Here is a 14,570-nt window from a genome sequence, read left to right as displayed (position 1 = left end):
GTAGTTAAAGTTTGTAGAAACGATGATTGTCATGTTGCAGCAAACAAACCTTTCCTGTAACGTTGAATTGCTAATCGTATTCTCTTCATCCCTTGTATGTATATCTCTCTTCATTCAGATGTAGTTAAAGTTACTAGAAATGATGATGGCCGTGTTGCAGCAAAGAAACCTTTCCTGTAACGTTCAATTGCTAATGGTGTTCTCTTCATCCCTTGTATGTATATCTCTCTTCATTCAGATGTAGTTAAAGTTTGTAGAAACGATTATTCTCATGTTGCAGCAAAGAAACCTTTCCTGTAACGTTGAATTGCTAATGGTGTTCTCTTCATCCCTTGTATGTATATCTCTCTTCATTCAGATGTAGTTAAAATTTGTAGAAATGATGATTGTCATCTTCAAGCAAACAAACCTTTCCTGTAACGTTGAAAAGCTAATGGTGTTCTCTTCATCCCTTGTATGTATATCTCTCTACATTCAGATGTAGTTAAAGTTTGTAGAAACGATGATTCTCATGTTGCAGCAAACAAACCTTTCCTGTAACGTTGAATTACTAATCGTGTTCTCTTCATCCCTTGTATGTATATCTCTCCTCATTCAGATGTAGTTAAAGTTACTAGAAACGATGATGGCCGTGTTGCAGCAAACAAACCTTTCCTGTAACGTTGAATTGATAATCGGGTTCTCTTCATCCCTCATATGTATATCTCTCTTCATTCAGATGTAAAGTTACTAGAAACGATGATTGTCATGTTGCAGCAAACCTTTCTTGCAACGTTGAATTGCTAATCGTGTTCTCTTCATCCCTTGTATGTATATCTCTCCTCATTCAGATGTAGTTAAAGTTACTAGAAATGATGATGGCCGTGTTGCAGCAAACAAACCTTTCCTGTAACGTTGAATTTATAATCGTGTTCTCTTCATCCCTCGTATGTATATCTCTCTTCATTCAGATGTAAAGTTACTGGACACAATGGTTGTCATGTTGCAGCAAACAAACCTTTCCAGTAACGTTGAATTGCTAATCGTGCTCTCTTCATCCCTTGTATGTATATCTCTCTTCATTCAGATGTAGTTAAAGTTTGTAGAAATGATGATTGTCATGTTGCAGCAAACAAACCTTTCCTGTAACCTTGAATTGTTATTCGTGTTCTCTTCATCCCTTGTATGTATATCTCTCTTCATTCAGATGTAGTTAAAGTTACTAGAAATGATGATGGCCGTGTTGCAGCAAACAAACCTTTCCTGTAACATTGAAAAGCTAATGGTGTTCTCTTCATCCCTTGTATGTATATCTCTCTACATTCAGATGTAGTTAAAGTTTGTAGAAACGATGATTCTCATGTTGCAGCAAACAAACCTTTCCTGTAACGTTGAATTACTAATCGTGTTCTCTTCATCCGTTGTATGTATATCTCTCCTCATTCAGATGTAGTTAAAGTTACTAGAAATGATGATGGCCGTGTTGCAGCAAACAAACCTTTCCTGTAACGTTGAAAAGCTAATGGTGTTCTCTTCATCCCTTGTATGTATATCTCTCTACATTCAGATGTAGTTAAAGTTTGTAGAAACGATGATTCTCATGTTGCAGCAAACAAACCTTTCCTGTAACGTTGAATTACTAATCGTGTTCTCTTCATCCCTTGTATGTATATCTCTCCTCACTCAGATGTAGTTAAAGTTACTAGAAACGATGATGGCCGTGTTGCAGCAAACAAACCTTTCCTGTAACGTTGAATTGATAATCGGGTTCTCTTCATCCCTCATATGTATATCTCTCTTCATTCAGATGTAAAGTTACTAGAAACGATGATTGTCATGTTGCAGCAAACCTTTCTTGCAACGTTGAATTGCTAATCGTGTTCTCTTCATCCCTTGTATGTATATCTCTCTTCATTCAGATGTAGTTAAAGTTACTAGAAATGATGATGGCTGTGTTGCAGCAAAGAAACCTTTACTGTAACTTTCAATTGCTAATGGTGTTCTCTTCATCCCTTGTATGTATATCTCTATTCATTCAGATGTAGTTAAAGTTTGTAGAAACGATTATTCTCATGTTGCAGCAAAGAAACCTTTCCTGTAACGTTGAATTGCTAATGGTGTTCTCTTCATCCCTTGTATGTATATCTCTCTTCATTCAGATGTAGTTAAAATTTGTAGAAATGATGATTGTCATCTTCAAGCAAACAAACCTTTCCTGTAACCTTGAATTGTTAATCGTGTTCTCTTCATTCCTTGTATGTATATCTCTCTTCATTCAGATGTAGTTAAAGTTACTAGAAACGATGATGGCCGTCTTGCAGCAGACAAACCTTTCCTGTAACGTTGAATTGCTTATAGTGTTCTCTTCATCCGTTGTATGTATATCTCTATTCATTCAGATGTAGTTAAGGTTTGTAGAAACGATGATTGTCATGTTGCAGCAAACAAACCTTTCTTGTAACGTTGAATTGCTAATCGTGTTCTCTTCATCCCTTGTATGTATATCTCTCCTCATTCAGATGTAGTTAAAGTTACTAGAAATGATGATGGCCGTGTTGCAGCAAACAAACCTTTCCTGTAACGTTGAATTTATAATCGTGTTCTCTTCATCCCTCGTATGTATATCTCTCTTCATTCAGATGTAAAGTTACTAGAAACGATGATTGTCATGTTGCAGCAAACAAACCTTTCCAGTAACGTTGAATTGCTAATCGTGTTCTCTTCATCCCTTGTATGTATATATCTCTTCATTCAGATGTAGTTAAAGTTTGTAGAAATGATGATTGTTATGTTGCAGCAAACAAACATTTCCTGTAACATTGAATTTCTAATCGTGTTCTCTTCATCCCTTGTATGTATATCTCTCTTCATTCAGATGTAGTTAAAATTTGAAGAAATGATGATTGTCATGTTGCAGCAAACAAACCTTTCCTGTAACGTTGAATTGCTAATCGTGTTCTCTTCATCCCTTGTATGTATATCCCTCTTCATTCAGATGTCGTTAAAGTTACTAGAAACAATAATGGCCGTGTTGCAGCAAACAAACCTTTCCTGTAACGTTGAATTGCTAATCGTGTTCTCTTCATCCCTTGTATGTATATCTCTCTTCATTCAGATGTAGTTAAAATTTGAAGAAATGATGATTGTCATGTTGCAGCAAACAAACCTTTGCTGTAACGTTGAATTGTTATACGTGTTCTCTTCATCCTTTGTATGTATATCTCTCTTCATTCAGATCTAGTTAAAGCTAAAAGAAATGATGGTGGCCGTGTTGCAGCAAACAAACCTTTCCAGTAACGTTGAATTGCTAATCGTGTTCTCTTCATCCCTTGTATGTATATATCTCTTCATTCAGATGTAGTTAAAGTTTGTAGAAATGATGATTGTTATGTTGCAGTAAACAAGCATTTCCTGTAACATTGAATTTCTAATCGTGTTCTCTTCATCCCTTGTATGTATATCTCTCTTCATTCAGATGTAGTTAAAATTTGAAGAAATGATGATTGTCATGTTGCAGGAAACAAACCTTTCCTGTAACGTTGAATTGCTAATCGTGTTCTCTTCATCCCTTGTATGTATATCCCTCTTCATTCAGATGTCGTTAAAGTTACTAGAAACAATAATGGCCGTGTTGCAGCAAACAAACCTTTCCTGTAACGTTGAATTGCTAATCGTGTTCTCTTCATCCCTTGTATGTATATCTCTCTTCATTCAGATGTAGTTAAAATTTGAAGAAATGATGATTGTCATGTTGCAGCAAACAAACCTTTGCTGTAACGTTGAATTGTGATACGTGTTCTCTTCATCCTTTGTATGTATATCTCTCTTCATTCAGATCTAGTTAAAGCTACAAGAAATGATGGTGGCCGTGTTGCAGCAAACAAACCTTTCCTGTAACGTTGAATTGCTAATGGTGTTCTCTTCATCCCTTGTATGTATATCTCTCTTCATTCAGATGTAGTTAAAGTTTGTAGAAACGATGATTGTCATGTTGCAGCAAACAAACCTTTCCTGTAACGTTGAATTGCTAATCGTATTCTCTTCATCCCTTGTATGTATATCTCTCTTCATTCAGATGTAGTTAAGGTTTGTAGAAACGATGATTGTCATGTTGCAGCAAACAAACCTTTCTTGTAACGTTGAATTGCTAATCGTGTTCTCTTCATCCCTTGTATGTATATCTCTCTACATTCATATGTAGTTAAAGATACTAGAAATGATGATGGCCGTGTTGCAGCAAACAAACCTTTCCTGTAACGTTGAATTTATAATCGTGTTCTCTTCATCCCTCGTATGTATATCTCTCTTCATTCATATGTAAAGTTACTAGAAACGATGATTGTCATGTTGCAGCAAACAAACCTTTCCAGTAACGTTGAATTGCTAATCGTGTTCTCTTCATCCCTTGTATGTATATATCTCTTCATTCAGATGTAGTTAAAGTTTGTAGAAATGATGATTGTTATGTTGCAGTAAACAAGCATTTCCTGTAACATTGAATTTCTAATCGTGTTCTCTTCATCCCTTGTATGTATATCTCTCTTCATTCAGATGTAGTTAAAATTTGAAGAAATGATGATTGTCATGTTGCAGCAAACAAACCTTTCCTGTAACGTTGAATTGCTAATCGTGTTCTCTTCATCCCTTGTATGTATATCCCTCTTCATTCAGATGTCGTTAAAGTTACTAGAAACAATAATGGCCGTGTTGCAGCAAACAAACCTTTCCTGTAACGTTGAATTGCTAATCGTGTTCTCTTCATCCCTTGTATGTATATCTCTCTTCATTCAGATGTAGTTAAAATTTGAAGAAATGATGATTGTCATGTTGCAGCAAACAAACCTTTGCTGTAACGTTGAATTGTGATACGTGTTCTCTTCATCCTTTGTATGTATATCTCTCTTCATTCAGATCTAGTTAAAGCTACAAGAAATGATGGTGGCCGTGTTGCAGCAAACAAACCTTTCCTGTAACGTTGAATTGCTAATGGTGTTCTCTTCATCCCTTGTATGTATATCTCTCTTCATTCAGATGTAGTTAAAGTTTGTAGAAACGATGATTGTCATGTTGCAGCAAACAAACCTTTCCTGTAACGTTGAATTGCTAATCGTATTCTCTTCATCCCTTGTATGTATATCTCTCTTCATTCAGATGTAGTTAAAGTTACTAGAAATGATGATGGCCGTGTTGCAGCAAAGAAACCTTTCCTGTAACGTTCAATTGCTAATGGTGTTCTCTTCATCCCTTGTATGTATATCTCTCTTCATTCAGATGTAGTTAAAGTTTGTAGAAACGATTATTCTCATGTTGCAGCAAAGAAACCTTTCCTGTAACGTTGAATTGCTAATGGTGTTCTCTTCATCCCTTGTATGTATATCTCTCTTCATTCAGATGTAGTTAAAATTTGTAGAAATGATGATTGTCATCTTCAAGCAAACAAACCTTTCCTGTAACGTTGAAAAGCTAATGGTGTTCTCTTCATCCCTTGTATGTATATCTCTCTACATTCAGATGTAGTTAAAGTTTGTAGAAACGATGATTCTCATGTTGCAGCAAACAAACCTTTCCTGTAACGTTGAATTACTAATCGTGTTCTCTTCATCCCTTGTATGTATATCTCTCCTCATTCAGATGTAGTTAAAGTTACTAGAAACGATGATGGCCGTGTTGCAGCAAACAAACCTTTCCTGTAACGTTGAATTGATAATCGGGTTCTCTTCATCCCTCATATGTATATCTCTCTTCATTCAGATGTAAAGTTACTAGAAACGATGATTGTCATGTTGCAGCAAACCTTTCTTGCAACGTTGAATTGCTAATCGTGTTCTCTTCATCCCTTGTATGTATATCTCTCCTCATTCAGATGTAGTTAAAGTTACTAGAAATGATGATGGCCGTGTTGCAGCAAACAAACCTTTCCTGTAACGTTGAATTTATAATCGTGTTCTCTTCATCCCTCGTATGTATATCTCTCTTCATTCAGATGTAAAGTTACTGGACACAATGGTTGTCATGTTGCAGCAAACAAACCTTTCCAGTAACGTTGAATTGCTAATCGTGCTCTCTTCATCCCTTGTATGTATATCTCTCTTCATTCAGATGTAGTTAAAGTTTGTAGAAATGATGATTGTCATGTTGCAGCAAACAAACCTTTCCTGTAACCTTGAATTGTTATTCGTGTTCTCTTCATCCCTTGTATGTATATCTCTCTTCATTCAGATGTAGTTAAAGTTACTAGAAATGATGATGGCCGTGTTGCAGCAAACAAACCTTTCCTGTAACATTGAAAAGCTAATGGTGTTCTCTTCATCCCTTGTATGTATATCTCTCTACATTCAGATGTAGTTAAAGTTTGTAGAAACGATGATTCTCATGTTGCAGCAAACAAACCTTTCCTGTAACGTTGAATTACTAATCGTGTTCTCTTCATCCGTTGTATGTATATCTCTCCTCATTCAGATGTAGTTAAAGTTACTAGAAATGATGATGGCCGTGTTGCAGCAAACAAACCTTTCCTGTAACGTTGAAAAGCTAATGGTGTTCTCTTCATCCCTTGTATGTATATCTCTCTACATTCAGATGTAGTTAAAGTTTGTAGAAACGATGATTCTCATGTTGCAGCAAACAAACCTTTCCTGTAACGTTGAATTACTAATCGTGTTCTCTTCATCCCTTGTATGTATATCTCTCCTCACTCAGATGTAGTTAAAGTTACTAGAAACGATGATGGCCGTGTTGCAGCAAACAAACCTTTCCTGTAACGTTGAATTGATAATCGGGTTCTCTTCATCCCTCATATGTATATCTCTCTTCATTCAGATGTAAAGTTACTAGAAACGATGATTGTCATGTTGCAGCAAACCTTTCTTGCAACGTTGAATTGCTAATCGTGTTCTCTTCATCCCTTGTATGTATATCTCTCTTCATTCAGATGTAGTTAAAGTTACTAGAAATGATGATGGCTGTGTTGCAGCAAAGAAACCTTTACTGTAACTTTCAATTGCTAATGGTGTTCTCTTCATCCCTTGTATGTATATCTCTATTCATTCAGATGTAGTTAAAGTTTGTAGAAACGATTATTCTCATGTTGCAGCAAAGAAACCTTTCCTGTAACGTTGAATTGCTAATGGTGTTCTCTTCATCCCTTGTATGTATATCTCTCTTCATTCAGATGTAGTTAAAATTTGTAGAAATGATGATTGTCATCTTCAAGCAAACAAACCTTTCCTGTAACCTTGAATTGTTAATCGTGTTCTCTTCATTCCTTGTATGTATATCTCTCTTCATTCAGATGTAGTTAAAGTTACTAGAAACGATGATGGCCGTCTTGCAGCAGACAAACCTTTCCTGTAACGTTGAATTGCTTATAGTGTTCTCTTCATCCGTTGTATGTATATCTCTATTCATTCAGATGTAGTTAAGGTTTGTAGAAACGATGATTGTCATGTTGCAGCAAACAAACCTTTCTTGTAACGTTGAATTGCTAATCGTGTTCTCTTCATCCCTTGTATGTATATCTCTCCTCATTCAGATGTAGTTAAAGTTACTAGAAATGATGATGGCCGTGTTGCAGCAAACAAACCTTTCCTGTAACGTTGAATTTATAATCGTGTTCTCTTCATCCCTCGTATGTATATCTCTCTTCATTCAGATGTAAAGTTACTAGAAACGATGATTGTCATGTTGCAGCAAACAAACCTTTCCAGTAACGTTGAATTGCTAATCGTGTTCTCTTCATCCCTTGTATGTATATATCTCTTCATTCAGATGTAGTTAAAGTTTGTAGAAATGATGATTGTTATGTTGCAGCAAACAAACATTTCCTGTAACATTGAATTTCTAATCGTGTTCTCTTCATCCCTTGTATGTATATCTCTCTTCATTCAGATGTAGTTAAAATTTGAAGAAATGATGATTGTCATGTTGCAGCAAACAAACCTTTCCTGTAACGTTGAATTGCTAATCGTGTTCTCTTCATCCCTTGTATGTATATCCCTCTTCATTCAGATGTCGTTAAAGTTACTAGAAACAATAATGGCCGTGTTGCAGCAAACAAACCTTTCCTGTAACGTTGAATTGCTAATCGTGTTCTCTTCATCCCTTGTATGTATATCTCTCTTCATTCAGATGTAGTTAAAATTTGAAGAAATGATGATTGTCATGTTGCAGCAAACAAACCTTTGCTGTAACGTTGAATTGTTATACGTGTTCTCTTCATCCTTTGTATGTATATCTCTCTTCATTCAGATCTAGTTAAAGCTAAAAGAAATGATGGTGGCCGTGTTGCAGCAAACAAACCTTTCCAGTAACGTTGAATTGCTAATCGTGTTCTCTTCATCCCTTGTATGTATATATCTCTTCATTCAGATGTAGTTAAAGTTTGTAGAAATGATGATTGTTATGTTGCAGTAAACAAGCATTTCCTGTAACATTGAATTTCTAATCGTGTTCTCTTCATCCCTTGTATGTATATCTCTCTTCATTCAGATGTAGTTAAAATTTGAAGAAATGATGATTGTCATGTTGCAGGAAACAAACCTTTCCTGTAACGTTGAATTGCTAATCGTGTTCTCTTTTTTTTTTTTTTTTTTTTTTTTCAATAATTTTTATTCAGATTTTCATAAAACATACAAGACAAAATCATAAAACATTCAAAGACAAAAAACAAAATCAAAAATAGTTAAACAAAAAGAAAAAAAAGAAAAAACAAAAATAAAAAATAAAGAGTAAAATATTGACTTCCCATTTGTCAAAGATCAAATCAGTTATAAGTCTATAATATATAACAATCCTGTCTCTTAAGTCATATTATAAAATCACTTTCCTCCAGTAGTTATCTTACTTAATCATCAAATCTCATAAACATTACTTTATTCTTTCCACAAAAAGTCAAAGAGAGGTTTCAATTCTTTAAGAAATATATCTATCAATTTTTTTTTCCAGATAAGCATATCGATTAATCCATCTCATTACTAATTATGATAATCTTATTGTCATAACCATAGTCAAAATAAACATTTCAATTAATCCATCACATCAGAATCTGTTAGGTTCAATAATTTCAGTAGCCATTGTTCTATTATCTCTATTAGTTCCATTTTCCATCTTCCATCTTCAGTAGTCTTGTTAAGTCCAGTAATTTCAATATCCAATCTTCCATTATCAGTATTCCATAATAATCTTGCTGTCAAAGCCATAGTCATATAGTAAGAGTCTGATGGGGATTACCTCTATCCCAAATATTTTCTTGCCATCCATTCTGAATAGGTTGCTGAAATACTGCTGTAAAATCATATCTCTGTTCTTTTTTTCAAAATACACTGGGTCATCTCTTAAAAGTTTTTCCATTGTCACATGGCTGCAGTTAATTCCATAGATTTTCTCTATATTGGGCTCCATCACATCATTCCAGTCCAGAAGATTATCCATGCCATTGATAACTTTATCTCTAGAATCTTCATTCATTTCTTCAGAGATAACATTGAGTTCCAAACAATAGATTTTATTTCTAAAGTCCATAGACTCCAAATCTTGTTCCTGTTCCACGTTGGTTCCAATCTCCGGGATCTCCTCTCTCACAGGGACCCCTATTCCAGTCTCCAGGGTCACCTCTCTCACAGGGACCCCTGTTCCAATCTCCGGGGTCTCCTCTCTCACAGGGACCCCTTCCAGGGTCACCTCTCTCACAGGGACCCTTATATCTTTAATCTCCTGCTTCATTTTACTCAATTCAATTTTCATTATCTCAATCTCATCCATTATTTTCTGAAACATAGTTATTTCCAGATTTTCAGCCACTTTCTTAATTGCCATTTTAAAAGAAAAATATAGGAAAACCACTTCTTATTTCAGCAACAATTGGGTTAATACTCCAAACTTGGTGACATCACAGTATAAACAGAGCAGACAGCCTTATCTCTCCAATAGTTAAGTAAACAAAATGCAGTTCCCAGGATCGAAACAATTAATGGCAATCGTCAAGAAACAGATTCGTCAAAATAAAATAGACCAAAAAGAGAGTAGTCTCAAAACAGTATAATATTTTTCAAAATAAAAATCTGGAATAGAAATCCCTCTTCTGTGTATATCTTTAGAATGCAAATCCAGGACAGCTTTTTGCAACAAAAACAGAGATAAGCTATTAATTAGTGCGTAGCAGAGAGAAGTTATGGCTCCCCAGTGAGATGTCAAAAACTGATCAATCTGGCAAATCTCTTTTAAACAGCAACAATTTAAGTCAAGTAAAAGAAAAATATAGAAAGAAGGGTGCTTGCCTGTTAGTGCGTTCTCTCTTAGAAGATAAGGTGAACGTTCGCTTTATCAGATAGAGCTTGCTGTTAAAAATCCGTCCCACCTCCGTCGGCTGGACCTCGTCCCATAAATTAATGAGATCTGGTCGTCCCAACAAAAATAGGCTTTGAGGTTAATCTCTTCGTTTCTCCCTACCCGGGAGAAGTTTAATCAGTCAAAAAAAAAAGAAAAAACTGACTGATATATCTGAATAAGCTTCTTTTGAGGCAGGAGCCCGTCTCAAAAGCAGGCACAGGCTAAGTCACCCTTCCCGGAAGTCGCTAATCGTGTTCTCTTCATCCCTTGTATGTATATCCCTCTTCATTCAGATGTCGTTAAAGTTACTAGAAACAATAATGGCCGTGTTGCAGCAAACAAACCTTTCCTGTAACGTTGAATTGCTAATCGTGTTCTCTTCATCCCTTGTATGTATATCTCTCTTCATTCAGATGTAGTTAAAATTTGAAGAAATGATGATTGTCATGTTGCAGCAAACAAACCTTTGCTGTAACGTTGAATTGTGATACGTGTTCTCTTCATCCTTTGTATGTATATCTCTCTTCATTCAGATCTAGTTAAAGCTACAAGAAATGATGGTGGCCGTGTTGCAGCAAACAAACCTTTCCTGTAACGTTGAATTGCTAATGGTGTTCTCTTCATCCCTTGTATGTATATCTCTCTTCATTCAGATGTAGTTAAAGTTTGTAGAAACGATGATTGTCATGTTGCAGCAAACAAACCTTTCCTGTAACGTTGAATTGCTAATCGTATTCTCTTCATCCCTTGTATGTATATCTCTCTTCATTCAGATGTAGTTAAGGTTTGTAGAAACGATGATTGTCATGTTGCAGCAAACAAACCTTTCTTGTAACGTTGAATTGCTAATCGTGTTCTCTTCATCCCTTGTATGTATATCTCTCTACATTCATATGTAGTTAAAGATACTAGAAATGATGATGGCCGTGTTGCAGCAAACAAACCTTTCCTGTAACGTTGAATTTATAATCGTGTTCTCTTCATCCCTCGTATGTATATCTCTCTTCATTCATATGTAAAGTTACTAGAAACGATGATTGTCATGTTGCAGCAAACAAACCTTTCCAGTAACGTTGAATTGCTAATCGTGTTCTCTTCATCCCTTGTATGTATATATCTCTTCATTCAGATGTAGTTAAAGTTTGTAGAAATGATGATTGTTATGTTGCAGTAAACAAGCATTTCCTGTAACATTGAATTTCTAATCGTGTTCTCTTCATCCCTTGTATGTATATCTCTCTTCATTCAGATGTAGTTAAAATTTGAAGAAATGATGATTGTCATGTTGCAGCAAACAAACCTTTCCTGTAACGTTGAATTGCTAATCGTGTTCTCTTCATCCCTTGTATGTATATCCCTCTTCATTCAGATGTCGTTAAAGTTACTAGAAACAATAATGGCCGTGTTGCAGCAAACAAACCTTTCCTGTAACGTTGAATTGCTAATCGTGTTCTCTTCATCCCTTGTATGTATATCTCTCTTCATTCAGATGTAGTTAAAATTTGAAGAAATGATGATTGTCATGTTGCAGCAAACAAACCTTTGCTGTAACGTTGAATTGTGATACGTGTTCTCTTCATCCTTTGTATGTATATCTCTCTTCATTCAGATCTAGTTAAAGCTACAAGAAATGATGGTGGCCGTGTTGCAGCAAACAAACCTTTCCTGTAACGTTGAATTGCTAATGGTGTTCTCTTCATCCCTTGTATGTATATCTCTCTTCATTCAGATGTAGTTAAAGTTTGTAGAAACGATGATTGTCATGTTGCAGCAAACAAACCTTTCCTGTAACGTTGAATTGCTAATCGTATTCTCTTCATCCCTTGTATGTATATCTCTCTTCATTCAGATGTAGTTAAAGTTACTAGAAATGATGATGGCCGTGTTGCAGCAAAGAAACCTTTCCTGTAACGTTCAATTGCTAATGGTGTTCTCTTCATCCCTTGTATGTATATCTCTCTTCATTCAGATGTAGTTAAAGTTTGTAGAAACGATTATTCTCATGTTGCAGCAAAGAAACCTTTCCTGTAACGTTGAATTGCTAATGGTGTTCTCTTCATCCCTTGTATGTATATCTCTCTTCATTCAGATGTAGTTAAAATTTGTAGAAATGATGATTGTCATCTTCAAGCAAACAAACCTTTCCTGTAACGTTGAAAAGCTAATGGTGTTCTCTTCATCCCTTGTATGTATATCTCTCTACATTCAGATGTAGTTAAAGTTTGTAGAAACGATGATTCTCATGTTGCAGCAAACAAACCTTTCCTGTAACGTTGAATTACTAATCGTGTTCTCTTCATCCCTTGTATGTATATCTCTCCTCATTCAGATGTAGTTAAAGTTACTAGAAACGATGATGGCCGTGTTGCAGCAAACAAACCTTTCCTGTAACGTTGAATTGATAATCGGGTTCTCTTCATCCCTCATATGTATATCTCTCTTCATTCAGATGTAAAGTTACTAGAAACGATGATTGTCATGTTGCAGCAAACCTTTCTTGCAACGTTGAATTGCTAATCGTGTTCTCTTCATCCCTTGTATGTATATCTCTCCTCATTCAGATGTAGTTAAAGTTACTAGAAATGATGATGGCCGTGTTGCAGCAAACAAACCTTTCCTGTAACGTTGAATTTATAATCGTGTTCTCTTCATCCCTCGTATGTATATCTCTCTTCATTCAGATGTAAAGTTACTGGACACAATGGTTGTCATGTTGCAGCAAACAAACCTTTCCAGTAACGTTGAATTGCTAATCGTGCTCTCTTCATCCCTTGTATGTATATCTCTCTTCATTCAGATGTAGTTAAAGTTTGTAGAAATGATGATTGTCATGTTGCAGCAAACAAACCTTTCCTGTAACCTTGAATTGTTATTCGTGTTCTCTTCATCCCTTGTATGTATATCTCTCTTCATTCAGATGTAGTTAAAGTTACTAGAAATGATGATGGCCGTGTTGCAGCAAACAAACCTTTCCTGTAACATTGAAAAGCTAATGGTGTTCTCTTCATCCCTTGTATGTATATCTCTCTACATTCAGATGTAGTTAAAGTTTGTAGAAACGATGATTCTCATGTTGCAGCAAACAAACCTTTCCTGTAACGTTGAATTACTAATCGTGTTCTCTTCATCCGTTGTATGTATATCTCTCCTCATTCAGATGTAGTTAAAGTTACTAGAAATGATGATGGCCGTGTTGCAGCAAACAAACCTTTCCTGTAACGTTGAAAAGCTAATGGTGTTCTCTTCATCCCTTGTATGTATATCTCTCTACATTCAGATGTAGTTAAAGTTTGTAGAAACGATGATTCTCATGTTGCAGCAAACAAACCTTTCCTGTAACGTTGAATTACTAATCGTGTTCTCTTCATCCCTTGTATGTATATCTCTCCTCACTCAGATGTAGTTAAAGTTACTAGAAACGATGATGGCCGTGTTGCAGCAAACAAACCTTTCCTGTAACGTTGAATTGATAATCGGGTTCTCTTCATCCCTCATATGTATATCTCTCTTCATTCAGATGTAAAGTTACTAGAAACGATGATTGTCATGTTGCAGCAAACCTTTCTTGCAACGTTGAATTGCTAATCGTGTTCTCTTCATCCCTTGTATGTATATCTCTCTTCATTCAGATGTAGTTAAAGTTACTAGAAATGATGATGGCTGTGTTGCAGCAAAGAAACCTTTACTGTAACTTTCAATTGCTAATGGTGTTCTCTTCATCCCTTGTATGTATATCTCTATTCATTCAGATGTAGTTAAAGTTTGTAGAAACGATTATTCTCATGTTGCAGCAAAGAAACCTTTCCTGTAACGTTGAATTGCTAATGGTGTTCTCTTCATCCCTTGTATGTATATCTCTCTTCATTCAGATGTAGTTAAAATTTGTAGAAATGATGATTGTCATCTTCAAGCAAACAAACCTTTCCTGTAACCTTGAATTGTTAATCGTGTTCTCTTCATTCCTTGTATGTATATCTCTCTTCATTCAGATGTAGTTAAAGTTACTAGAAACGATGATGGCCGTCTTGCAGCAGACAAACCTTTCCTGTAACGTTGAATTGCTTATAGTGTTCTCTTCATCCGTTGTATGTATATCTCTATTCATTCAGATGTAGTTAAGGTTTGTAGAAACGATGATTGTCATGTTGCAGCAAACAAACCTTTCTTGTAACGTTGAATTGCTAATCGTGTTCTCTTCATCCCTTGTATGTATATCTCTCCTCATTCAGATGTAGTTAAAGTTACTAGAAATGATGATGGCCGTG

The sequence above is a fragment of the Rhineura floridana genome, chromosome 19 (assembly GCF_030035675.1).
Source record: "Rhineura floridana isolate rRhiFlo1 chromosome 19, rRhiFlo1.hap2, whole genome shotgun sequence".
Classification (NCBI taxonomy): domain Eukaryota; kingdom Metazoa; phylum Chordata; class Lepidosauria; order Squamata; family Rhineuridae; genus Rhineura; species Rhineura floridana.
This window is presented reverse-complemented; position numbering follows the sequence as displayed.